At 41.7% G+C, this 25454-nt stretch overlaps 1 pseudogene across 1 annotated transcript in view; it reads right to left on the bottom strand.

Moving 5' to 3' along the window:
* The window catches only part of LOC311127420, a 44881-nt pseudogene extending 24702 nt beyond the window's left edge, over positions 1–20179 (bottom strand). The window contains exons 1-6 of the transcript in view: positions 20103–20179; positions 19983–20062; positions 19315–19436; positions 18918–19026; positions 16826–16853; positions 15714–15777 (exon numbers count right to left, since the gene is read on the bottom strand). The product of the transcript in view is annotated as an uncharacterized misc_RNA (transcript). The remainder of the gene's footprint in view (positions 1–15713; positions 15778–16825; positions 16854–18917; positions 19027–19314; positions 19437–19982; positions 20063–20102) is intronic.
* Between the last annotated feature and the right edge of the window lie 5275 nt (positions 20180–25454).

Below are 25454 nucleotides of genomic sequence, written 5' to 3' on the forward strand. Positions count from 1 at the left end.
CCTTTTAAAAAAACATAGCTGATATGGCTGACTTGCTTAAACAAATGTGGTTTCTACTGACAATAGGCCCTTTTCACGTGACGTCAGACAACTTCCGTTCTGCCGCGATGCAGGTTATGTTTACATCCGGTGTCGCTTAGGAACGCTTAGCTAGTAGCACATCATTATGGAGTTCACCCAGTCCCTTTCACATCTGCCACCAATACGACTTAACGACGTAGAACGACTTGCTGACAAGTGGTCCCTTACTTCAAGATCGAAGCTTGATAAAGGCTACAAGTTCTTCGTTGAAGGTTACCTGTTTGATTATGAAGGTACGTGTTTATCTTTATTTAGCTTAAATTAGCCCTATGCTAGCGAAGGTTATGAGCTGACGAGTTTCTGTTTTGCAGCCTCTTTTTAATATTACTGCTGTTTGTATCGACCGTAAGATAAGAGTCAGTAATGTATTAATGGCTAATGCTGCGCCCTTTCTCCCAATCACTGTATTGAAACAGTCTCAAGTGTAGTTAACGGTGAGGTGACAGTGAGAGGGCGATGTTACAGGTCCATGAAGAAAAATGAGGAGGCTCATCGGCTTCAGGTTTCTCAGATAAACAGTTCTCTAACATTATGATAAGATAGGTTAAGATAGATAAGTTTTCTTTTTGTTGTGTTTTGCTGCGGTTGCAGATTTAATAAGAATGATTCCACAAAGTTCCACTGTGGATCAGTTTCAAAATCAAAATCGTATTTTTACTTAACTGCCATATACTTTTACTTTTTTTGCCAAACAGATACATGGTTACTCTTATTTGTAATACTAACCAGGAGAAGGACGGCAGGCATAGTCGTGATCGTTTGTCACTGCAGGCAAAGCACCCTCTGTGCTGTCAGGCATCTCATGATCAGAATCATCCAGGACAGCAACACCAAGACGCTTTCTTGCTCGCTGGTAAACTGACTCCCGAGCTTGTGAGCCGCCTCCTATATGTGTGAAATTAACCATATGCTTGTCATGATACATTTTGGTAATCACTTTTCAGTCCCTAAAATGACAAAATGTAGCAGCTATATTGCATCAGGATTAAATTATTAAACATTTTGTACAAGTAATATATTATTGGATTACAGTAGTATTACGTTTAACGCTGTCTACCTATCCTTACCCCAATCATTCCAGTGGAATCTAGACGGCACTGATCCCTGTTTAATACGGATCCGTCCACTGGCCGATGTGTATCTATCCTCAGGGGGAAAGTGCTGACTGCAAACAAAGGTGCTCCCACGAAGAATCTTAAAACTTGGTCCCTCATCTCTCCTGATCGCCCTCACCCAACGGGCACGTATTTCTCCATCAACAGGGAAATCGTGAAAACTCAGATACGGGAATTTCTGTTTGTTGTTTGAACAAAATGGTACACTGCAATAGCATCTTCTCGAAGATTGTGCCATGCTTCGGTGTTGGATGGGATACTGTTGCGATACAGACACCGGGAGAAAAGAAACAGCTAAATTAACATTCAGCTTTGACCAGGAATCAATATTTATCTAGCTATCATGCACAACAGTATTTGAATAGGTGAGTTACTATACATTCATGAATAAACTAACTGCCTAACAAAGGGTTAGATAGCTAGCTAAGTAAACTTGTTACATTACAGCCAGGCAGCAATGTAACGCTACCTTTTAACGTTATCGGTATCTGGTACTAAGTTGTTGTTAGCTAACGTTAGCCCACTTTTAAGTAACTAAGGCAGTGAACAATTATGAATTAACAATAACGTTAGCAAGTTACAAACCATTGCATATACGTAAACATTATTACTCTTAACTTTACTAATTTAACTTAAACGTACCTTTTGGAATTTCTTCAAGTAGCTAGCTTGCTAGTTAGTGGTCAACAGTTGTATTTTCGTTGAGAAGTCTCAGGTTACGGGCGAACGGAAGTGAAGTTAACCTGCTACGCGGAAAGGCGGAAGTTAGATGACGTCATCGTGAAAAGGGCCTATTGAGATGTACAAACTATGGCATAAGGGGACGACAAGCAAATAAGAGGCAATCTGTAATTTCGATTAAGACATTCATGAGCGAGCTAGGACGGACGTAATCAATATAACTATTTGTTCAGCACTTTTGAAATGTACAGCGACAGAATTCAGAACATGGGTCGTTCTTACAGTATTCTCCCTGTACACCAAGTCAGAACCGTAGGATAAATAAAGGGGGCATATAAGCAGACAATGAAAGCTCTTACAATATTCGATGATTACATTTCTCTAAAACAGGTTATAGGCTACATGTGCACCACCAAATCAGAACAGTAGGCAAAATTAAGAGAGGAAAATACACCAACTTATTAGGGTGAGGCACATGGGCTACTAACAGCTTAATACACAACATACACTTAGTATTACTTTCTTAGCTACAGTATACATATCTCCCTGGCATATTACATCATTTATGCAGCAGCATACAAGACATTTTTGGACTCACCTTGTTGTGCTGGACCCACTTGAACAGGAAGGTGGTGCGGCTGTCCTTCGTGGGCAAATGTTGTCATCAAAGTCTGGCATTCTCTGGATTTATGGTGCTTTCAAGATAACTGGGAAAAAAACAAGGTTGAATCATGATAACATCAGTGCTCTTCAGGTCGTAGCTCTAGAAAGAGGCCCGAGTTCCGGATTTACAATTCCGAGTTGGATGACCATTCAAAATGTATTTTCCCTGTCGGAGCTCGTTTTTCCTGAGTTCCCAGTTGTCTTGCACTCACTGAAGTCAGATTTTGCAGTTCCGAGTTAAGTTGTTTTGAACTCGGCACAAATCATACTTCATTGACAGCATGGCCCATGTTGAATGTTTATCATTTTAAGCTTGGACCTGGGACCACACATCCACTCCACTGAATAGCAGGCTATTGATTGCTTTGCAATGCTTGCAGTTTGCCACTGATTCCTTCCAAACCACTTATTGTTGAATTTGCGATTTCCAACTTGTTGTGTAATGTTTATGTCCAATGGCCGATGAGCACCGATACGTTTTATCTATAATTTCTCTTCATTACTTCTCTTCATTTGACAAGGTTTGAAAAGGATTTGCCAGTAGATTGTCTACTTGATTCATGATGATGACTGCTAGCTAAGATTTTGAAAGTATGATGTTGACATGATCAGTGCAATCAACGCTACAGTAGATATAATGTGATTTGAGGTCATTTTATCTGTGTCCAATGACCTTGAGCCTTCTTGGATGGGCACTTCTAATGTAACTCTATGGCAGCACCCAAGGGGCTTGAATTTTCTAGCCTTAGACTTGGCGGTGACGTAGTGTCTCCATAAGTGACAGAACACTGAGCCAATCACGGCGCAACTAGAGAACATTACCTACACCTACGCTCCGTATTTTCCGCTGGCTGCCCCACCACCACAGAAAGCACTGAGCTAGGCTGAAACACCTGCATTTTGGAGCTGCCTTACTCAATAAAGCAAAAAAGAGACTATGTTTGTATGCGGCTTTATTAACTCAATGTTTTTTTTTGCTAAAAATGTAGGGCTCAAAACAGGCTATGCCCCACCTGCCCTGAATGACAGGTCGCCACTGCCTATGACACTACCACCTTGAAAGTCACTGAGCTCTTCAGTAAGGCCATTCTACTGCCAATGTTTGTCTATGGAGATTGCATGGCTGTGTGCTTGATTTTATACACCTGTCAGAACAGCTGTGGCTTAAATAGCCAAATCCACTAATGTGAAGGGTTGTCCATACTTTTGTATAGATAGTGTATTTAATATTTCCATGGGAGGTGGGAGATGTTATAGACTATAGCTTAAATAACCTTGGGAATGGTGACAAGCTGATCCTCTTGTGTTACTCCTTACAATGCCCTCACAGTAAAGATGTATGTACTGGGCTATCAGTGAATCAGAAGCTGGCCTTGAGTATCTTAGTGAAATAAAAACCCAGACATATGCCTGAGACTTGACTTAAACCACTTGATGTCTTGATGTGGCCTCCAACAACGGCTATGTGTCCAAATGTCTTCAGGCTGCTATCTGTTTATTGTCCAGGGTTTCAGTTACACCAAGGCTGTCTGCTGGAGACAAACATAGCTCACTGCCCTGCCCCACACAGCTGCATACAATATCTGTTGCACAGCTGCATGGAAACCACGGCAACAGCAGTCAAAAGGACCGTCAGGCTCGTCTGGGAGGAAATGGCAGAGTAGCAGATACAGCAGGTACACTCAGTTACCCCAAATCAACTTCCTGCCTAGGTTGAGAGATGGAATCTATGGGGCTCTGATAATGGTGGATGTCTGGCAAACCAACAAGTAGTCAAAAAGTAGTGAAATGAACACATAAATAGGTTGTTTATTAGCTTGCCTCTATTCTGGGAGTGATGATAGAGAGATCAGTACTAAGCAGTTTCTTTATTGTTGATAGCCCCCTCTCTCCCGCACTGTCCTCCCTAAACGTCACATCCCAGTCTGCCAGTCCTGATAATGGTGCAGTGCTACAGTGAGAAGTGGAAATTAATGGCTGAATCACTTTCTATTTCTGCAGACAGCACAACAGACTGTACATATCCTCCCTTTACCATTACCTGGTTTATTTCCTATACAGCATTTGGACTCTCTCCCATTAAACTCAACCTGAATGAAAACCAGCCAGTCTGTCTGTGTAGTTCTGAACTCATCCACATTACTCCCCGACAGTCACTGTTCGTCACGCATAAACATAGCCCCTCCCTCTCTGTTTATGCAATGCTTTTAAAAATTGTAATAGACAATGGACACAAGTCAATTTATGAAAAATGTATAATCATTTCCCCCCTATTGTTTATGAAAAAGGGTTCTTATGCATCCCCCCTGAATGTCTCTCTATTCTTTGTTTATTTTTGATCACTTTGGTGCTATTTTCACAAGCACAAAAACAGATGGTTCATGTTTCAAAACTCTAAGCACATTTTCAATTGACTGAGTACAACAAACAAATTCACAAAGTTACTTGTTCACGACACCAATCACTCTTTCAATTTGGATACATATTCAATCTACAGCGCCTTCTGAAAGTATTCAGACCACTTGACTTTTTCCACATTTTGTTACTTTACAGCCTTATTCTAAAATGGATTAAATAAATAAAAATACTCAGCAATCTACACACAATCACCCATAATGACAAAGCGAAAACAGGTTTTAAATTTTTTTGGTGCAAATTTGTAAAGAATAAAAAACAGAAATACCTTATTTACTCGCTATGAGACTCGAAATTGAGCTCAGGTACATCCTTTTTTCCATTGATCATCCTTGAGATGTTTCTACAACTTGATTGGAGTCCACCTGTGGTAAATTCAATTGATTGGACATGATTTGGAAAGGCACACACCTGTCTATATAAGGTCCCACAGTTGACAGTGCATGTCAGAGCAAAAACCAAGCCATGAGGTCGAAGGAATTGTCCGTAGAGCTCCGAGACAGGATTGTGTCGAGGCATAGATCTGGGGAAGGGTACCAAAAAATGTCTGCAGCATTGAAGGTCCCCAAGAACACAGTGGCCTCCATCACTCATAAATGGAAGAAGTTTGGAACCACTAAGACTCTTCCTAGAGCTGGTTGCCCGGCCAAACTGAGCAATCGTGGGAGAAGGGCCTTGGTCAGGGAGGTGACCAAGAACCCGATGCTCACGCTGACAGAGCTCTAGAGTTCCTCTGAGGAGATGGGAGAACCTTCCAGAAGGACAACCATCTCTGCAGCACTCCACCAATCAGGCCTTTATGGTAGAGTGGCCAGACGGAAGCCACTCCTCAGTAAAAGGCAGCCCGCTTGGAGTTTGCCAAAAGGCACCTAAAGACTCTCAGACCATGAGAAACAAGATTCTCTGGTCTGATGAAACCAAGATTGAACTCTTTGGCCTGAATGCCAAGCGTCACGTCTGGAGGAAACCTGGCACCATCCCTACGGTGAAGCATGGTGGTGGCAGCATCATGCTGTGGGGATGTTTTTCAGCGGCAGGGAGACTAGTCAGGATCGAGGCAAAGATGAACGGAGCAAAGTACAGAGAGATCCTTGATGAAAACCTGCTCCAGAGCGTTCACCTTCCAACAGCACAACGACCCTAAGCACACAGCCAAGACAACACAGGAGTGTCTCTGACTCTAAATGTCCTTTAGTGGCCCAGCCAGAGCCCGGACTTGAACCCGGTCAAACATCTCTGGAGAGACCTGAAAATAGCTGTGCAGCAACGCTCCCCATCCAACCTGACAGAGCTTGAGAGGATCTGCAGAGAGGAATGGGAGAAACTCCCCGAATACAGGTGTGCCAAGCTTGTAGCGTCATACCCAAGAAGACTTGAGGCTGTAATCGCTGCCAAAGGTGCTTCAACAAAGGTCTGAATACTTATGTGAATGTTAAGTTTCCATTTTTTATACATTTGCAAAAATGTCTACAGACCTGTTTTTGCTTTGTCATTATGGGGTATTGTGTGTCGATTTATGAGGGAAAGAAAACTAATTTAATCCATTTTAGAATAAGGCTGTAACTTAACAAAATGTAGAAAAAGTCAAGGGGTCTGAATACTTTCCGAATGCACTGTATATACACATACACACACACACACACACACACACACACACACACACACAGTATTTATACTCCGAACTCCGACATTGCTCGTCCTAATATGATATATTTCTTAATTATATTCTTGTACTTTTAGATTTGTGTGTATTGTTGTGAATTGTTAGATTTTACTGCACTGTTGGCACTACACCCGCAATAACATCTGCTAAATATATGTATGCGACCAATAACATTTGATTTGATACACCTAGCATGCAATGACTACATCAAGCCTGTGACTCCACAAACTTGGATACATTTGCAGTTCGTTTTGGTTGTATTTCAGATAATTTTGTGCCAATTTTGGAGAATAGAATATGTTTCTAAACATTTCTACATTAATGTGAATGCTACCATGATTATAGATCATCCTGAATTAATCATTAATAATGATCAGAGAGAAAGTTAGAGGGTCAAAGATCATACCCCCAAGACATACTAACTTAGTATGTCTTGGGGTTAGAATCTTTGACCCTCTGTAATTTTCTCACTTATAATTATTCACTTTTCATTCAGGATTATCCGTAATCAAGGTAGCATACACATTAATGCAGAAGTGTTATTAATTTTATATTGCTCATCTTTATCAAGAGTGTGAATAATGTCAGACCCCACTGTATATACTGTATGTCCTTAACAATTCCACAAGTCTCATACATAGAAAATATGGGTTCTGTCAAGAGGAAAATCATACCATACAATATTCCCTCCAATATTTTTCCTCCACATATTTATCAAATTGTCTCATGTTGACTCAAATAATAGCAGAACACCGTCCTTCATTTTCTTTAGATTAATCAGAAGCACTACAGGGGAGGGGAATATCTGGTATTAGCCATGAGTCAACTGTAGCTTCAACTGCCTGGGTGCAGTGAGTGAGTCTTTCTAGTCCTTTCCACACTGCTGCAGTATAGCATAGAGCACGATGCCCATGGCTAATCAACAGAGCAATGTGTAAAAACTCTTCCTGTTCACTTTCCCCACCGGCAGATGGAGGCTTCATTTTCCCTGGGGGTCCACCACTGCCCACCCCCATCCCAACCCCCACTCCCTGCCATCCCCAGGCCTCTCTCCTCTCACTGAGCTCTGCTACCCGTCATCCCCTCTCAGTGGTCCGATTCCCTGCCCCCAGCAGAGGCCGTCACAGCTGGAGAGTCGGAAACAGGAAGTGAACTGCCACTCACTGTGACCTCATACAGGGCGGCCAGGCCAGGTCTCATCATGCATCATACCCTGTAGCAATGGGCAGCATCTGTGGGCCTCCGACTGACAATGAGGCCAGTTTGATTCACCCTCTCCACCTTTCTAACCTATTATTCTCTCCCTCACCGACCCCCTCATCATCATCATCAGAGCACCTACCGTGCTATTGATTTATAATTTCATGGTATGAATTTCACAGATTGTTATCAGGCGCTTATCAGACATTATCACAGTCTTACCACAGAATTTCACTGTAACTATGACTGTATGACTCATGTTGTCTCTTACCAGATCCTTGGGCTCTAAGCATTGACAGGCTTATCAACATTATCTCTGATACTCAGTTGTTCTCATGATCAGCCTCTCCCATAGAATAGAGATTAAGATCAATTCCCTAGATATACAGACGCTGGTGAAAGTCTACACACCCATTGCACAGTCTTCACATTTTGCTGCCTTAAAATTACATCTAAATAGGATTACATTAAATTCTACACAACCTACTCCACAATTTCAAAGGTAAAGAAAGATTAAAGAACATTTTCCAAATTAATAATAATACAAAAACGAAGATGTGTTGATTGTGTATGTCTTCACACCGCAGAGTTAATACTTGGTGGAAGCACCTTTGGCAGCCATTACAGCTGTGAATCATTTTGAATAAGATTCTACCAATTTTGCACAAATCTTAGGGCTACATATATCCAAATTGCTCAGTCAATTCACTTGGCAATCATTGACGGACAGCAATATTCAAACCTCTCAGATTTTCAAGCAGCTTTAAGTCAGGACTCAGGAACACTCAACACCTCTTGGAAAGCCATTCTGGTGTGTCTTTGGCATTACAATTCGTGTAATGGTCCCGCTGAAAAATAAAACTCTATCCCAGGGTTTGTTTCTCAGAATACTGAGACAGGTTTTCCTCTTTGTACCTGGGCTTTGCTCCTTTCATATTTATTTTGATTCTGACAAACTCCCCAGTCCCTGCCAGTGGCAAGCATACCCAGAACTTGATGCCACCACATTTGAAAATTTGAAAAGGCTTCACTCTGTGTTGTGTTGCATTGCATTTGACGCAAACCTGTAGTTTTTCATTTAGGCCAAAAAGTAAATGTATTTGATGTGTTGTCTTGCATGTAATGCCTTACAATTTATTCCAGAGATGTACAGTGCCTTCAGAGAGTATTCACATCCCTTGACTTTTTCCATATTTGGTCCCCTGTAGCTCAGTTGGTAGAGCATGGCGCTTGCAACGCCAGGGTTGTGGGTTCGTTTCCCACGGGGGGCCAGTATGAAAATGTATGCACTCACTAATTGTAAGTCGCTCTGGATAATAGCGTCTGCTAAATGACTAAAATGTAAATGTTACAGCCTGAATAAATAAATTAAAATTAAATATGTATTTTTAAATCACTGGCCTACATACAATACCCCATAATGTCTAAGTGGAATTATGTTTTTCAAAATGTTTACAAATTAATAAAAAATGAAAAGCTGAAATGTCTTTAGTCAATAAGTATTCAACCCCTTTGTTATGGCAAGCCTAAATAAGTTCAGGAGTAAAAATCTCATCTCTCTACCCCACACAATTATCTGTAGTCCCTCAGACAAGCAGTTAATTTCAAACACAGATTCAACCACAAAGACCAGTGAGGTTTTCCAATGCCTCGCAAAGAAGGGCACCTATTGGTATATGGGTAAAAAATATTGAATATCCATTTGAGCATGGTGAAGTTATTAATAACACTTTGGATTCCGTCTCTCACAGTTGAAGTGTACCTATGATAAAAATTACAGACCTCTACATTCTTTGTAAGTAGGAAAACCTGCAAAATCGGCAGTGTATCAAATACTTGTTCTCCCCACTGTATATATTTTGTACGTTTTCCCACTGACAAAGAAATGATCAGTCTATAATTTTAATGGTAGGTTTATTTGAACAGTGAGAGACAGAAAAACAACAAAAAAATCCAGAAAAACGCATGTCAAAAATGTTATAAATTGATTTGCATTTTAATGAGGGAAATAAGTATTTGACCCCCTCTCAATCAGAAAGATTTCTGGCTCCCAGGTGTCTTTTATACAGGTAACGAGCTGAGATTAGGAGCACACTCTTAAAGGGAGTGCTCCTAATCTCAGCTTGTTACCTGTATAAAAGACACCTGTCCACAGAAGCAATCAATCAATCCCATTCCAAACTCTCCACCATGGCCAAGACCAACTAGCTCTCCAAGGATGTCAGGGACAAGATTGTAGACCTACACAAGGCTGGAATGGGCTACAAGACAATCACCAAGCAGCTTGGTGAGAAGGTGACAACAGTTGGTGCGATTATTCGCAAATGGAAGAAACACAAAATAACTGTCATTTTCCCTCAGCCTGGGGCTCCATGCAAGATCTCACCTTGTGGAGTTGCAATGATCATGAGAACGGTGAGGAATCAGCCCAGAACTATACAGGAGGATCTTGTCAATGATCTCAAGGCAGCTGGGACCATAGTAACCAAGAAAACAATTGGTAACACATTACGCCGTGAAGGACTGAAATCCTGCAGCGCCCGCAAGGTCCCCCTGCTCAAGAAAGCACATATACAGGGCCGTCTGAAGTTTGCTAATGAACATCTGAATGATTCAGAGGAGAACAGGGTGAAAGTGTTGTGGTCAGATGAGACCAAAATCGAGCTCTTTGGCATCAACTCAACTCGCCTTGTTTGGAGGTGGAGGAATGCTGCCTATGACACCAAGAACACCATCCCCACCGTGAAACATGGAGGTGGAAACATTATGCTTTGGGGGTGTGTTTCTGCTAAGGGGACAGGACAACTTTACCGCATCAAAGGGACGATGGATGGGGCCATGTACCGTCAAATCTTGGGTGAGAACCTCCTTCCCTCAGCCAGGGCATTGAAAATGGGTCGTGGATGGGTATTCCAGCATGACAATGACCCAAAACACACGGCCAAGGCAACAAAGGAGTGGCTCAAGAAGAGGCACATTAAGGTCCTGGAGTGGCCTAGCCAGTCTCCAGACCTTAATCCCATAGAAATTCTGTGGAGGGAGCTGAAGGTTCGAGTTGCCAAACGTCAGCCTCAAAACCTTAATGACTTGGAGAAAATCTGCAAAGAGGAGTGGAACAAAATCCCTCCTGAGATGTGTGCAAACCTGGTGGCCAACTACAAGAAACGTCTGTTTTGTCATGTTATGCAGAGGCTTCAAATACTTATTTTCCTCATTAAAATGCAAATCAATTTATAACATTTTTGACATGCATTTTTCTGGATTTATATATATATATATGGTAGGTTTATATATATATACAGTGGGGGAAAAAAGTATTTAGTCAGCCACCAATTGTGCAAGTTCTCCCACTTAAAAAGATGAGAGAGGCCTGTAATTTTCATCATAGGTACACGTCAACTATGACAGACAAATTGAGAAAAGAAATTCCAGAAGAACACATTGTAGGATTTTTAATGAATTTATTTGCAAATTATGGTGGAAAATAAGTATTTGGTGAATAAGAAAAGTTACTCAATACTTTGTTATATACCCTTTGTTGGCAATGACACAGGTCAAATGTTTTCTGTAAGTCTTCACAAGGTTTTCACACACTGTTGCTGGTATTTTGGCCCATTCCTCCATGCAGATCTCCTCTAGAGCAGTGATGTTTTGGGGCTGTCGCTGGGCAACACGGACTTTCAACTCCCTCCAAAGATTTTCTATGGGGTTGAGATCTGGAGACTGGCTAGGCCACTCCAGGACCTTGAAATGCTTCTTACGAAGCCACTCCTTCGTTGCCCGGGCGGTGTGTTTGGGATCATTGTCATGCTGAAAGACCCAGCCACGTTTCATCTTCAATGCCCTTGCTGATGGAAGGAGGTTTTCACTCAAAATCTCACGATACATGGCCCCATTTATTCTTTCCTTTACACGGATCAGTCGTCCTGGTCCCTTTGCAGAAAAACAGCCCCAAAGCATGATGTTTCCACCCCCATGCTTCACAGTAGGTATGGTGTTCTTTGGATGCAACTCAGCATTCTTTGTCCTCCAAACACGACGAGTTGAGTTTTTACCAAAAAGTTCTATTTTGGTTTCATCTGACCATATGACATTCTCCCAATCCTCTTCTGGATCATCCAAATGCACTCTAGCAAACTTCAGACGGGCCTGGACACGTACTGGCTTAAGCAGGGGGACACGCCTGGCACTGCAGGATTTGAGTCCCTGGCGGCGTAGTGTGTTACTGATGGTAGGCTTTGTTACATTGGTCCCAGCTCTCTGCAGGTCATTCACTAGGTCCCCCCGTGTGGTTCTGGGATTTTTGCTCACCGTTCTTGTGATCATTTTGACCCCACGGGGTGAGATCTTGCGTGGAGCCCCAGATCGAGGGAGATTATCAGTGGTCTTGTATGTCTTCCATTTCCTAATAATTGCTCCCACAGTTGATTTCTTCAAACCAAGCTGCTTACCTATTGCAGATTCAGTCTTCCCAGCCTGGTGCAGGTCTACAATTTTGTTTCTGGTGTCCTTTGACAGCTCTTTGGTCTTGGCCATAGTGGAGTTTGGAGTGTGACTGTTTGAGGTTGTGGACAGGTGTCTTTTATACTGATAACAAATTCAAACAGGTGCCATTAATACAGGTAATGAGTGGAGGACAGAGGAGCCTCTTAAAGAAGAAGTTACAGGTCTGTGAGAGCCAGAAATCTTGCTTGTTTGTAGGTGACCAAATACATATTTTCCACCATAATTTGCAAATAAATTCATAAAAAATCCTACAATGTGATTTTCTGGATTTTTTTCCCTCAATTTGTCTGTCATAGTTGACGTGTACCTATCATGAAAATTACAGGCCTCTCTCATCTTTTTAAGTGGGAGAACATGCACAATTGGTGGCTGACTAAATACTTTTTTTCCCCACTGTACATATACAGTGAGGGAAAAAGATATTTGATCCCCTGCTGATTTTGTACGTTTTCCCACTGAAAAAGACATGATCAGTCTTTAATTTTAATGGTAGGTTTATTTGAACAGTGAGAGACAGAATAACAACAAAGAAATCCAGAAAAACGCATGGCAAAAATGTTATAAATTGATTTGTATTTTAATGAGGGAAATAAGTATTTGACCCCTCTGCAAAACATGACTTAGTACTTGGTGGTAAAACCCTTGTTGGCAATCACAGAGGTCAGACGTTTCTTGTAGTTGGTCACCAGGTTTGCACACATCTCAGGAGGGATTTTGTCCCACTCCTCTTTGCAGATCATCTCCAAGTTATTAAGGTTTCGAGGTTGACGTTTGGCAACTCGAACATTCAGCTCCCTCCACAGATTTTCTATGGGATTAAGGTCTGGAGACTGGCTAGGCCACTCCAGGACCTTAATGTCCTTCTTCTTGAGCCACTCCTTTGTTGCCTTGGCCGTGTGTTTTGGGTCATTGTCATGCTGGAATACCCATCCACGACCCATTTTCAATGCCCTGGCTGAGGGAAGAAGGTTCTCACCCAAGAGTTGACGGTACATGGCCCCATCCATCGTCCCTTTGATGCGGTGAAGTTGTCCTGTCCCCTTAGCAGAAAAACACCCCCAAAGCATAATGTTTCCACCTGGTGGGGATGGTGTTCTTGGGGTCATAGGCAGCATTCCAGGCCGAGGGAGATTGACAGTTCTTTCGTGTTTCTTCCATTTGCGAATAATCACACCAACTGTTGTCACCTTCTCACCAAGCTGCTTGGCGATGGTCTTGTAGCCCATTCCAGCCTTGTGTAGGTCTACAATCTTGTCCCTGACATCCTTGGAGAGCTCTTTGGTCTTGGCCATGGTGGAGAGTTTGGAATCTGATTGATTGATTGCTTCTGTGGACAGGTGTCTTTTATACAGGTAACAAACTGAGATTAGGAGCACTCCCTTTAAGAGTGTGCTCCTAATCTCAGCTCGTTACCTGTATAAAAGACACCTGGGAGCCAGAAATCTTTCTGATTGAGAGGGGGTCAAATACTTATTTCCCTCATTAAAATGCAAATCAATTTATAACATTTTTGACATGGGTTTTTCTGGATTTTGTTGTTGTTATTCTGTCTCTCACTGTTCAAATAAACCTACCATTAAAATTATAGACTGATCGTTTCTTTGTCAGTGGGCAAACGTACAAAATCAGCAGGGGATCAAATACTTTTTTCCCCTCACTGTATATATACACACTATATATATATATATATACATATACATATATATACACACACACATATATATATATATATATACACATACACACACACACACAGTACCAGTCAAAAGTTTGGACACACCTACTCATTCCGACCGTAAAGCATGGAGGAGGAGGTGTTATGGTGTGGGGGTGCTTTGCTGGTGACACTGTCTGTGATTTATTTAGAATTCAAGGCACACTTAACCACCATGGCTACCACAGCATTCTGCAGCGATATGCCATCCCATCTGGTTTGGGCTTAGTGGGACTATCATTTGTTTTTCAACAGGACAATGACCCAACACACCTCCAGGCTGTGTAACGGCTATTTTACAAAGAAGGAGTGATGGAGTGCTGCATCAGATGACCTGGCCTCCACAATCCCCAGACCTCAACCCAATTGAGATGGTTTGGGAGGATTCGGACGGCAGAGTGAAGTAAAAGCAGCCAACAAGTGCTCAGCATATGTAGAAACTCCTTCAAGACTGTTGGAAAAGCATTCCAGGTGAAGCTGGTTGAGAGAATGCAGAGAGTGTGCAAAGCTGTCATCAAGGCAAATGGTGGATATTTGAAGAATCTCAAATATAAAATATATTTTGTTTTGTTTAACACTTTTTTGTTTACTACATGATTCCATATGTGTTATTTCATAGTTTTGATGTCTTCACTATTATTCTACAATATATATATATTTTTTTTTAATAAAGAAAAACCCTTGAATGAGTAGGTGTGTCCAAACTTTTGTCTGGTAGTGTATATTTCCTGAGCTTTCTTATATCTCCTAGATATAGGACAGACACTTCAAAACCTTATTCCTTATGATACATTTTCTGACTGTCTTTTTTTGCCATTTATTAATGTGTTATTAAAGGGGGTCCTACAATTCAAAATCAGATAGCTGATCCATGGTATGACCTCAAAACAATTCCATATGTCAGCTTAGAACCAACAGAGCTAAAGAGGACCACATGTCTATGGTAAATCCTTCAGAACAGGACAAGATAAGCTCACAATATAGAAATTCCTCCTATAGAACTATAATGCCAGATGGCAGCTCGATTGACCTAGGAAAAGTGTGTTATCATCTGCATAATGAAAACTTGCATTTCGATCTCAACATCCAATCATGGCAAAAGGATCAAATCCTTACATTACAAGGGCTATTTTCTAAAGGTATTAGAGAAAGAGAGAGAGAGAAAATACTGCTTAACTCCAGCTGCAGTCTGGCATGGACAGACATTTACATTACATTTTAGTCATTTAGCAGACGCTCTTATCCAGAGCGACTTACAGTTTGTGCATACATTATTTTTTATACCCCCAGTGGGAATCGAACCCACAACCCTGGTGTTGCAAACGCCATGCTCTACCAACTGAGCTACATCCCCGCTGGCCATTCCCTCCCCTACCCTGGACGACGCTGGGCCAATTGTGCGCCGCCCCATGGGTCTCCCGGTCGCGGCCAGCTACGACAGAGCCTGGATTCGAACCAGGATCTCTAGTGGCACAGCTAGCACTGCGATGCAGTGCCTTAAACCACTGCGCCACTCGGGAGGCTAGGGACAAGACACTCAGGCCCAGAGTGTGCCTGCACTGAGAGTGCATTTCCTTTTGTTTTGATACACTGTTTTGATACACTGTTTAAGAGGAAAAGTGAATAATACAACAGTAAAAGCAATAAGAGAAGGGTTTCTGTGTAAAGTCCTCACCTTCCACCCCACCTCTCTGGCAGGAAGTCCTCTGGAACACTTCCAGGTTGCGTCGATGACGTGGCTGATATACACGTAGTAGTGTCGTTTGGAGAGAATCAAAGAGTAGGAGACTGGCATTGAGTTGTGAGGGCAATCATTTGACAATAACTCAACGTCAGTGGATGCTTTTCCTAGAAATCCTAGTGACTTACAGTACTGCTATGAACATGGCAGGAACAATCTGAGGTATATAATTATAGCAACATACATTTGGTATATAATCAGTAATCACTCTTAATGACTAGTGTTCGACTGGCACAATACAGAGAGAGAATCCCGAGGAAGAATTCCTTCTTCCTCTCCTCTGTCCCTCTTGCATTAACTCAATTAGAGGCAGTGGGGTGTTTGTTAAGGCATTAAGTCCATCACAGAGAGGCACTGAGGTGTCATTATAGATAATCTGCTTCCTGTTTACCAGGGGGAGATAGAGAGCCTCCTCTCAGAGCAGAGCAAAGCAGAGTAGGGAGCATGCCTACAGATCACTCACACACACACGCACACTACACGCACTCACGCACACACACACACTCAGGCACTCAAGCATGGACACACACACAAACACAGGCTCTGAAAAACATTCCTTAATGTGTCACCACACTCTGCAGAGTGCTAGACAAAACACTTCTCTGAATACTGATCATTGTTCTTTGAAAGGAATACTGATCATGGTACGGTAGCAGAGAGTCTGGGGAAATACGATTCTATTACAACTATTTGAAGACTGGGAAAATAGATTTTATTCCAATGAACTATCAAAAACAGAGTTGAAAAAAATCTCCTCAATGTGTACACTAGTTCTATGGTTTAGTGGATGTCTAAAAGGGTAGCTAGCTAATGACATCACATATTGAGGATGTCTGTATTCGTGATCCCTGGTTTTTAAAGATGGCTGATTGAAGCCGAGGAGCTACAGTACAATATCACAGGTCCCCAGTAGACTACAGCTCCTCATTAGGCCTAGTACTTATTCCCAGTGACATCACATCCTGCTACCAGGCAGTGAGGCAGGCAGCAGGCCAGATGTGGATGTTTTATGTATAACCACATTAGCAGGCAGCATATGGGCCCACCTGGCCGGGGCTGGGGCTGGCTGGGGCTCTGGGCACAAAGTTCTGAGGGAAATAAACATAACATGGGGCAGAGATGGGTCTGGATCTCAACAGTTGCTGTCTCGACTCCATCTCTGATCATAGGCTGGCACAAAGGTGATGCAGCGACTGTCATGGAAAATAAAGTATTATATGGGTTCCAGAATGAAGTGTGTGAGTCCAAGAGTCCAGGGCTAAGTGAATGAGTGTAGTGGCGTAGCTAGAGTAGGAAAGAAAGAGTCTAGCAATAGTCTGTCAGTGTTACCTTATCATTTCTGATTGGCCAGAGTGGAAACTAGCTCAGCCACATCATCCCCAGTCAGTTCATTGTAGAGAACAGTAAGACTCACTGACCTCAGAGTTAATATTCCACCAGCAAGCGACAACAGGACAGGCTTAAAATGCCGCTGCACACTCCCCCGTTCCATTTGAGAGGATTACTCACGTCTTTCCGACAGCTCAGGAATCTTAATCCGCCACCTTAATGATGCCAGGTGAGGCCTGGCGGCTCTGATGCCTGGCTGGCTGCCTCGGTCTTGGCTAAAATACTCTCCCTTTCTCTCGCTCTCTCTCTCTAACCCACTTCTGTCTTCTCTCTGTCTCTCCCTCCCTCTCTCTCTCCCGCTCTCACACTCCTTCTCTCTCACACTCCTTCTCTCTCACACTCCTTCTCTCTCACACTCCTGGTGTTGTTATTGTTGTGGCGTGACGAACCTTCCTCCACCCATGACGAACCCCCCCACCCACCCCTCTCCTCCACCCAACTCCAGCCCTGCATCAGTGTTTACGCCTCAATCAATTACCCATCATAACCTGGGCGTGTGGGTATGCATTATTCATCCACCTGCCGAGAGGGAGGGAGAGAGAGAGGTCTACTGGGAACTGGATTCCTTTCCACCCCCACCTCTCCCTTCCTCCTTCTCCATCCTCCCCTCCCCTTCTCCCTCTCTCTCCAACCTCTCCCTCTATTTCCCTCTCCATCCTCCCTCTCTCCATCCTCCCCACCCTGACAGTTCACTCTGTATGACAGATTCATATTCATGAGCTATTTGGATTAAATATGCATCTATTATCACCTGTTTGGGTCTGATTAATCTCAACACTTGTAAATATTTATAATTTAAAAAAAAATCTTAGTTGTGTTGGCGCCTCACCGGCTGGTTGAAATCCCAAGCAACTCCTTATTAACATCATCTCCAGGTCAGGACTAACACAGGGAGAGATCTTTATATCAGTCCAATTGACTGAGGGTTTTTCCTAATAAAAAATACAACTTTGACAAAGATTATACTAACTACACTCACTCAGTGTTAAAAAAGATGAAAAATAAATTACACAACATACTAGTACACAATTTAAGCCATTGCAAATGCAAGCTATTACTTTTTCCACTCATACAGCAAACACAGCCCTTGGGTAAGAGGGTCAATCAATTTAAGCACAATCAATTCCCCTCATGGGCTGTTTTTGATGCATAAAGAGGCATGAGGTCACACTATTCCAAGATGGACGTCATCAACCGGACCATTTCCATTATAAACAATGAAGAAATGGCGATCGGAGTCAGACAATAATCTATCGGCTGACAGCTCTATTACTAAAAACATCCATAATACAATATTCAATAACTTATTTTTAGTCACACAATCCATACATTTCAGCATCTGCATCATAAACACTGACTGGGATGTAGGAGGCCTGCTTTGATTAATATCCTTCCTATTATCAGAGATAAAATACATTGGGATGGGATGGAAAATACAAATAGAGTCGATATCTGTATACTCATGCTTGGGCTGCTCATACAATATTTCAGAAAGATAATAATTCATAGTGGATTTCAACTGGGGAATATGTGAACATACTGACGTATCATTGTAAACAACTTAGAAATAAATTCATTGTCACTGCGTGCTGCAGGGAGATCACAGTTGGCTATTATAAGTCTCGGAAAAGACACGATGTTCCCTTTATATTCAGACTTCTTTAAAGATGTGGGCATGCTACTCCCCCTAGAGCTCAGATCATGAATGGACAGAGAGAGCTGAGATAACAAGCAATGTAGTGGACTCACCTGACTGGCTATTCTCCTTCCACCAATGAACGGAGGCCAAAGTCTGTACTTCCAGAAGGACGTAGTAAAGGTAATCAGGGTCTGTCCTTGCACGATTCCTCATTTCCTCCTGACAAAAGAATGAAACATTAGTGTTAGTACAGGGTTCCTGCAGCACTACTGCAGTGTTACTACAGTAATCCAAAGTAAGGCATTTCCATAGGCTGTGTAGTTGTCACTCCAACGTAAGGTCAACATGATTTAAAGTGTGTTCCCCTGCGCTGAAGGTTCAGTAAGAGAGAAAGAGAGAGAGAAAGTGATAGAGCATCGAGAGACAGTGACAATGAAAGTGAGGAGAGAAGACCCACTACATGTGATCACAAGGTGTATGTCTATGACAACATGTTTATGGACTCACCCGTCTCTCACACTCCAGTTTGTCTTTAATGGTGTCCATGAGCTTGTCTTTAGCCTCCAGCATTGTGCAGAAGCCAGAGGACCACAGAGGAACATTCACACTGACTGGAGCTGAGATGATCCCTGTAGGGGAAGGACAGGGGGTTGAAAGGTCAATGGTCACATTCTGATAAAATAATATACTGTATGTGCAAAGGGGGCAGGAAGTTATTTGAAAGAAAGTGAGACAAAGATATTTGTTTAATTGTTGATATGCAGAAATTGTAGTTGTGGTTGTTCACTGAGGCCCAGTGTGGGCAGCATGTCTCCCATTGTAAGAGGGGTAAACCTACGGGTGGCAGAGGCTGATCTCACGGTGCCATTGTAGGGTACAGGTAGCCTAGTGGTTGGGCCAGTAACCGAATACCTGAGCCAACAAGGTGAAAAATCTGTCGATGTTCCCTTGAGCAAGGCACTTAACCCTTATTTGCTCCAGGGGCGCCATACTACTATGGCTGACCCTGTAAAACACATTTCACTGCACCTTTCTGGTGTATGTGACAATATAATATAAATAATCTCACTGTGCCAGTGTAGGGTAACAAGCCTGTAATCGCACTGTGCCAGTGTAGGGTACCGAGCCAGTAATCTCACTGTGCCAGTGTAGGGTACAGAGTGCTGTAATCTCACTGTGCCAGTGTAGGGTACAGAGTGCTGTAATCTCCTGAAAAAGCTCTGGAGACTCCTCTGGGTTCACATTCAGGAACAGCCTCTATTTGTCTATTTTTATTGACTTACCCAAGTCTTTACCTGTTGATGAGGTCAGACCCTGAGTCCAGACACTTTCCTGTGAAGAGGGTGGTGAGAGCAAGCAGGAATCCTCGCATGAATTAACAACACAGAATACAACCGACAACATTATGGAGATGCTTATCGTATAGGAGAAATAAAGAAACACTGTGCAATGACTCCATCTATTAGTCAAAAGAATGAATATTTTGATTATTTGCTTTTCAACTTCTGATAAATTAATTAAACAAGCAAATAGTGTGAAGGCCTAAAGCAGCTTTACCCTGTTGATCAAATCATGTGAGCGTGTACAATCAAATATGCTTTTGTAAATGCCAAATGAGGTGTAGGCTCTCGAATACAACCCCTATACCATGATAAACAAATTGCTGCACCACCTATGCAGTAGCTGTGCGTGGGTGAAATCATAAAATCACTGGGGAAGCCAAGCCCCCCATTAACCTGTTAATTCATATGCCTTGCAACCGTGATATATACAGTGCATTCGGAAAATATTCAGACCCCTTGACTTTTTCCATATTTTGTTACATTACAGCCATATTCTAAAATTTATACAATTATTTGTTTTCCTCAATCTACACACAATACCCCAGAATGACAAAGCGAAAACAGGTTTTTTGAAATTTGTGCAAATATATTAAAAATAAAAAACTGAAATACCTTATTTACATAAGTATACATCCACAGGTACACCTCCAATTGACTCAAATTATGTCAATTAGCCTATCAGAAGCTTCTAAAGCCATGACATCATTTTCTGGAATTTTCCAAGCCGTTTAAAGGCACAGTCAACTTAGTGTATGTAAACTTCTGACCCACTGGAATTGTGATACAGTGAATTATAAGTGGAATAATATGTCTGTAAACAATTGTTTGAAAAATTACTTGTGTCATGCACAAAGTAGATGTCCTAACCGACTTGCCAAAACTATAGTTTGTTAACAAGAAATTTGTGGAGTGGTTGAAAAGCGAGTTTTAATGACTCCAACCTAAGTGTATGTAAACTTCTGACTTCAACTGCCCAAATGAGCCTTGTAAAGACAAAATAGAAACATGACTTGCAAATTACAACAAGCCCTATAAACAGGGCCACTGAAAACATTGTAACAGAAACTAGTCTAAGACAGCAACGTTGACGGTGCAAAAAAACACTTGTCCGGTTTAATGACGCAGCTTTAATTGAAAGTTGGGGAACAAAGAATAATTGGTTTATTTAGATGTTTCTTTCTATGCGTTCTAGTATTAATGAAGGACTTTGGCACCAGTAGAACATTAACTATCTCTTTGAGCTACAGTTGGCAGAAGGGCACCTTTCCATTGATTCCCCTCCAGTTCAAATCATGGTAGATTATGTGTGCCATGATCCTCCACACACTCTTTCACATCACAGCCACTTTTCAATCCCAAATAGTCAATCTGTAACCACAGACAACAGAAAAGTGACCATAACATATGGATATTGGATGTCAATATTAAGTAATTCACCTAATTTTAATAGCCTATTGGCTGCTGAAAAACTAGTAACAGTTTTTTTTCCAATATCAAAAACACTATCTTAGTTTTGGATAACTAAGGCTCCATACAGATCTGGATATTGGTTGTCTCTGCTAATAATATCACAAACTTTTAAAGCATAATTATAATGGCTGACTAGGTCAGGAGATGGAAATGCAAAAAGAGATCATCTTTTGCCGAAACTCTCTGCTGGCCTTCAGCTCCCCATCAAGATGTTCCATAGCATTGACGTTTCTGTGGGCTGTATGTTGGGTAATGGAGGGGAGCAGGTCCAACTGTCAGAAGGAGGGTCAACAGGGAAATGGCATACAACATTATTATGACATGCCCTACTAAAACAGTTATGTTTGTGATACTAAGATTTTTAACAACAAAAAAGTAAAGAGGGAGACTTTACCTTAAAAATGGCAAGTGGCAGAAACTCTTCCCACCTTCTCATCTATATGTAACGTCAGCTTCATGCTAATGTTTGCCAAGCTAACACACATTATTTAGCTAGGTAACTAGCTAGCTAACTATAATAAAACACTAGCCAAGCACACATATCTCTACATAGCACTGTTACTAGACAGCTACAAACATAAAACGTTTATCAAATAGTGTTAGCTATAGTTAGCTAGCTACAGTACTCGCCATTTAATAACTAGCGTCCTCAGTAGTGGCCCCTTGACAGCTAACTCACACAACCTAAAAGAAAAATGAGAACTAGCTAGTGAGTGAGTGAGTTGCTATCTACTAGCTAATACACCTGCTCATTTTACTTGGGCAGCTAATGACATTTTAACTTAGCTAGTTATCACAAAGAACAAGTTCCTCGATTTAGCTCACAAATATTAGTCAAATAACCGGACAGCAAATCATTTCAGTTGACAGCCTTCTTGCTATAAGTCTGATATAAATCTAGCTAGCTGACGTTTTTGGCTAGCTAGGTAGTTGGCAGAAATTGCTAGCTAGCTAAGCTTTGCCAGGTTACCTTGCCTACACTACATTTTTCACGGTCCAATTGCAGTTTCATAGGGAAAATATATTATTGATAGCTAGCTAAGCTATATAAAGGTCAGGTAGGGAAAAATTGCTAATTTACCGATTTCATGAAGTTAGCTAGCTATTGGATTCACCCGATCCAACAAACTAGCTAGCTAGCAATGCTGCTGCAAATTGGTAACTGATCCCTGGGGTCTACTCTCGAAATAGCAGGGGTCTTGTAGTTTAATTGGTTGTTCATATCATATGACTAGGGGTTGGCGCCAAGAGTTGGATGTATTCACTTTGAATAATCTAACAGAGTAAAATATTTGGTACACCCAAAAAAATCTAAATGGTTCTAAATAGTGGAAGTTCTTTGCTTTAAAGATAGTTAAACCCTATTTGATGTTTTTAAAACGTATATTAAAACCATGCTTAAGGTTATGAATGGAACCGTATGGCTATATAAAGAACCCTTTCTTTAGGTTCTAAATAACCATTAAATAGGTTAAACTTTATATAGCACTAAAAAAGGAGGTTAATTGCAATCCATTGTCAAGTCAAGTACGTTTATTGTCATATGCAAGAACTAGAGTATTACCTTACAATGAAATGCTTACTTGCATGTAGGTCAACAACAGCAAGTACAAAATATACTAATACACAATCTAAAAGATGAATAACAATGGACCAAAGGGTACCGAGAATGTGCAGGCAGTTAAAATAAATGAAATAAAACAGTGAAATTGATATGTACAGTAGAAGTCGGAAGTTTACATACACTTAGGTTGGATTCATTAAAACTCGTTTTTCAACTACTCCACAAATTTCTTGTTAACAAACTATAGTTTTGGCAAGTCAGTTAGGACATCTACTTTGAGCATGACACAATAAATGTTTCCAACAATTGTTTACAGACAGATTATTTCACTTATAATTCACTGTATCACAATTCCAGTGGGTCAGAAGTTTACATACACTAAGTTGACTGTGCCTTTAAACAGCATGGAAAATTCCAGAAAATGATGTCATGGCTTTAGAAGCTTCTGATAGGCTAATTGACATCAGTTGAGTCAATTGGAGGTGTACCTGTGGATGTATTTCAAGGCCTACCTTCAAACTCAGTGCCTCTTTGCTTGACTTCATGGGAAAATCAAAAGAAATCAGCCAAGACCTCAGAAAAAAATTTGTAGACCTCCACAAGTCTGGTTTATCCTTGGGAGCAATTTCCAAATGCCGGAAGGTACCACGTTCATCTGTACAAACAATAGTACACAAGTATAAACACCATGGGACCACGCAGCTGTCATACCGCTCAGGAAGGAGACGCGTTCTGTCCCCTAGAGATGAGTGCAAATAAATCCCAGAACAACAGCAAAGGACCTTGTGAAGATGCTGGAGGAAACAGGTACAAAAGTATCTATATCCACAGTAAAACGAGTCCTATATCGACATTACCTGAAAGGCCGCTCAGCAAGGAAGAAGCCACTGCTCCAAAACCACCATAAAAAAGCCAGACTACGGTTTGCAACTGCACATGGGGACAAAGATCGTACTTTTTGGGGAAATGTCCTCTGGTCTGATTAATCAAAAATAGAACTGTTTGGCCATAATGATCATTGTTATGTTTGGAGGAAAAAGGGGGTTGCTTGCAAGCCGAAGAACACCATCCCAACGTGAAGCACGGGGGTGGCAGCATCATGCTGTGGGGGTGCTTTGCTGCAGGAGGGACTCGTGCAGTTCACAAAATAGATGGCATCATGAGGAAGGAAAATTATGTGGATATATTGAAGGAACATCTCAAGACATCAGTCAGGAAGTTAAAGCTTGGTCGCAAATGAGTCTTCCAAATGGACAATGACCCCAAGCATACTTCCAAAGTGTGGCAAAATGGCTTAAGGACAACAAAGTCAACGTATTGGAGTGGCCATCACAAATCCCTGACCTCAATCCTATAGAAAATGTGTGGCCAGAATTGAAAAAGCGTGTGCGAGCAAGGAGGTCTACAAACCTGACTCAGTTACACCAGCTCTGTCAGGAGGAATGGGCCAAAATTCACAACTTATGGTGGGAAGCTTGTGGAAGGCTACCCGAAACGTTTGACCCAAGTTAAACAATTTAAAGGCAATGCTACCAAATACTAATTGAGTGTATGTAAACTTCTGACCCACTGGGAATGTGATAAAATAAATAACATCTGAAATAAATCATTCTCCCTACTATTATTCTGACATTTCACATTCTTAAAATAAAGTGGAGACCCAAACTGACCTAAGACAGGGAATCTTTACTAGGATTAAATGTCAGGAATTGTGAAAAACTGAATTTAAATGTATTTGGCTAAGGTGTATGTAAACTTCGGACTTCAACTGTACATATGAGAGGGGTAAAATGTTGAGTGCAAGAAGATGTACAGTGCATATGAAATATATTTTGGCATTATATCGCAAGCCACAATCAGCCCAAATTTGGCCTGCCATAATGAATACAGAATAGTTTGCCGTATTTGGCCCACTATTGGCCCACATAGAACTGGCCGCTGCGGAGGCAAAGCCAGCAGTGTCAAACAGTTGCTGCAAGTGGCCCGGAATCGTCTGCTATCTGGGCCTTGTTTTACCGGAGGCAGCTGTTCAGTCTTGCCGATGCACGGAAAATCCAGCCAACTGTATATTATTCATGTCATCGTTCAGCCACGACTCGGTGAAACATAAGATATTACAGTTTTTAATGTCCCGTTGATAGGATAATCTTGAACGGAGCTCATCCAGTTTATTCTCCAATGATTGCACGTTGGCCAATAGGACGGATGGTAGAGGTGAGTTACCCACTCGCCGATGAATTCTCACAAGGCACCCGGACCTGCGTCACCTG

The sequence above is a fragment of the Coregonus lavaretus genome, assembly GCF_964263955.1.
Source record: "Coregonus lavaretus genome assembly, chromosome: 4".
NCBI lineage: Eukaryota > Metazoa > Chordata > Actinopteri > Salmoniformes > Salmonidae > Coregonus > Coregonus lavaretus.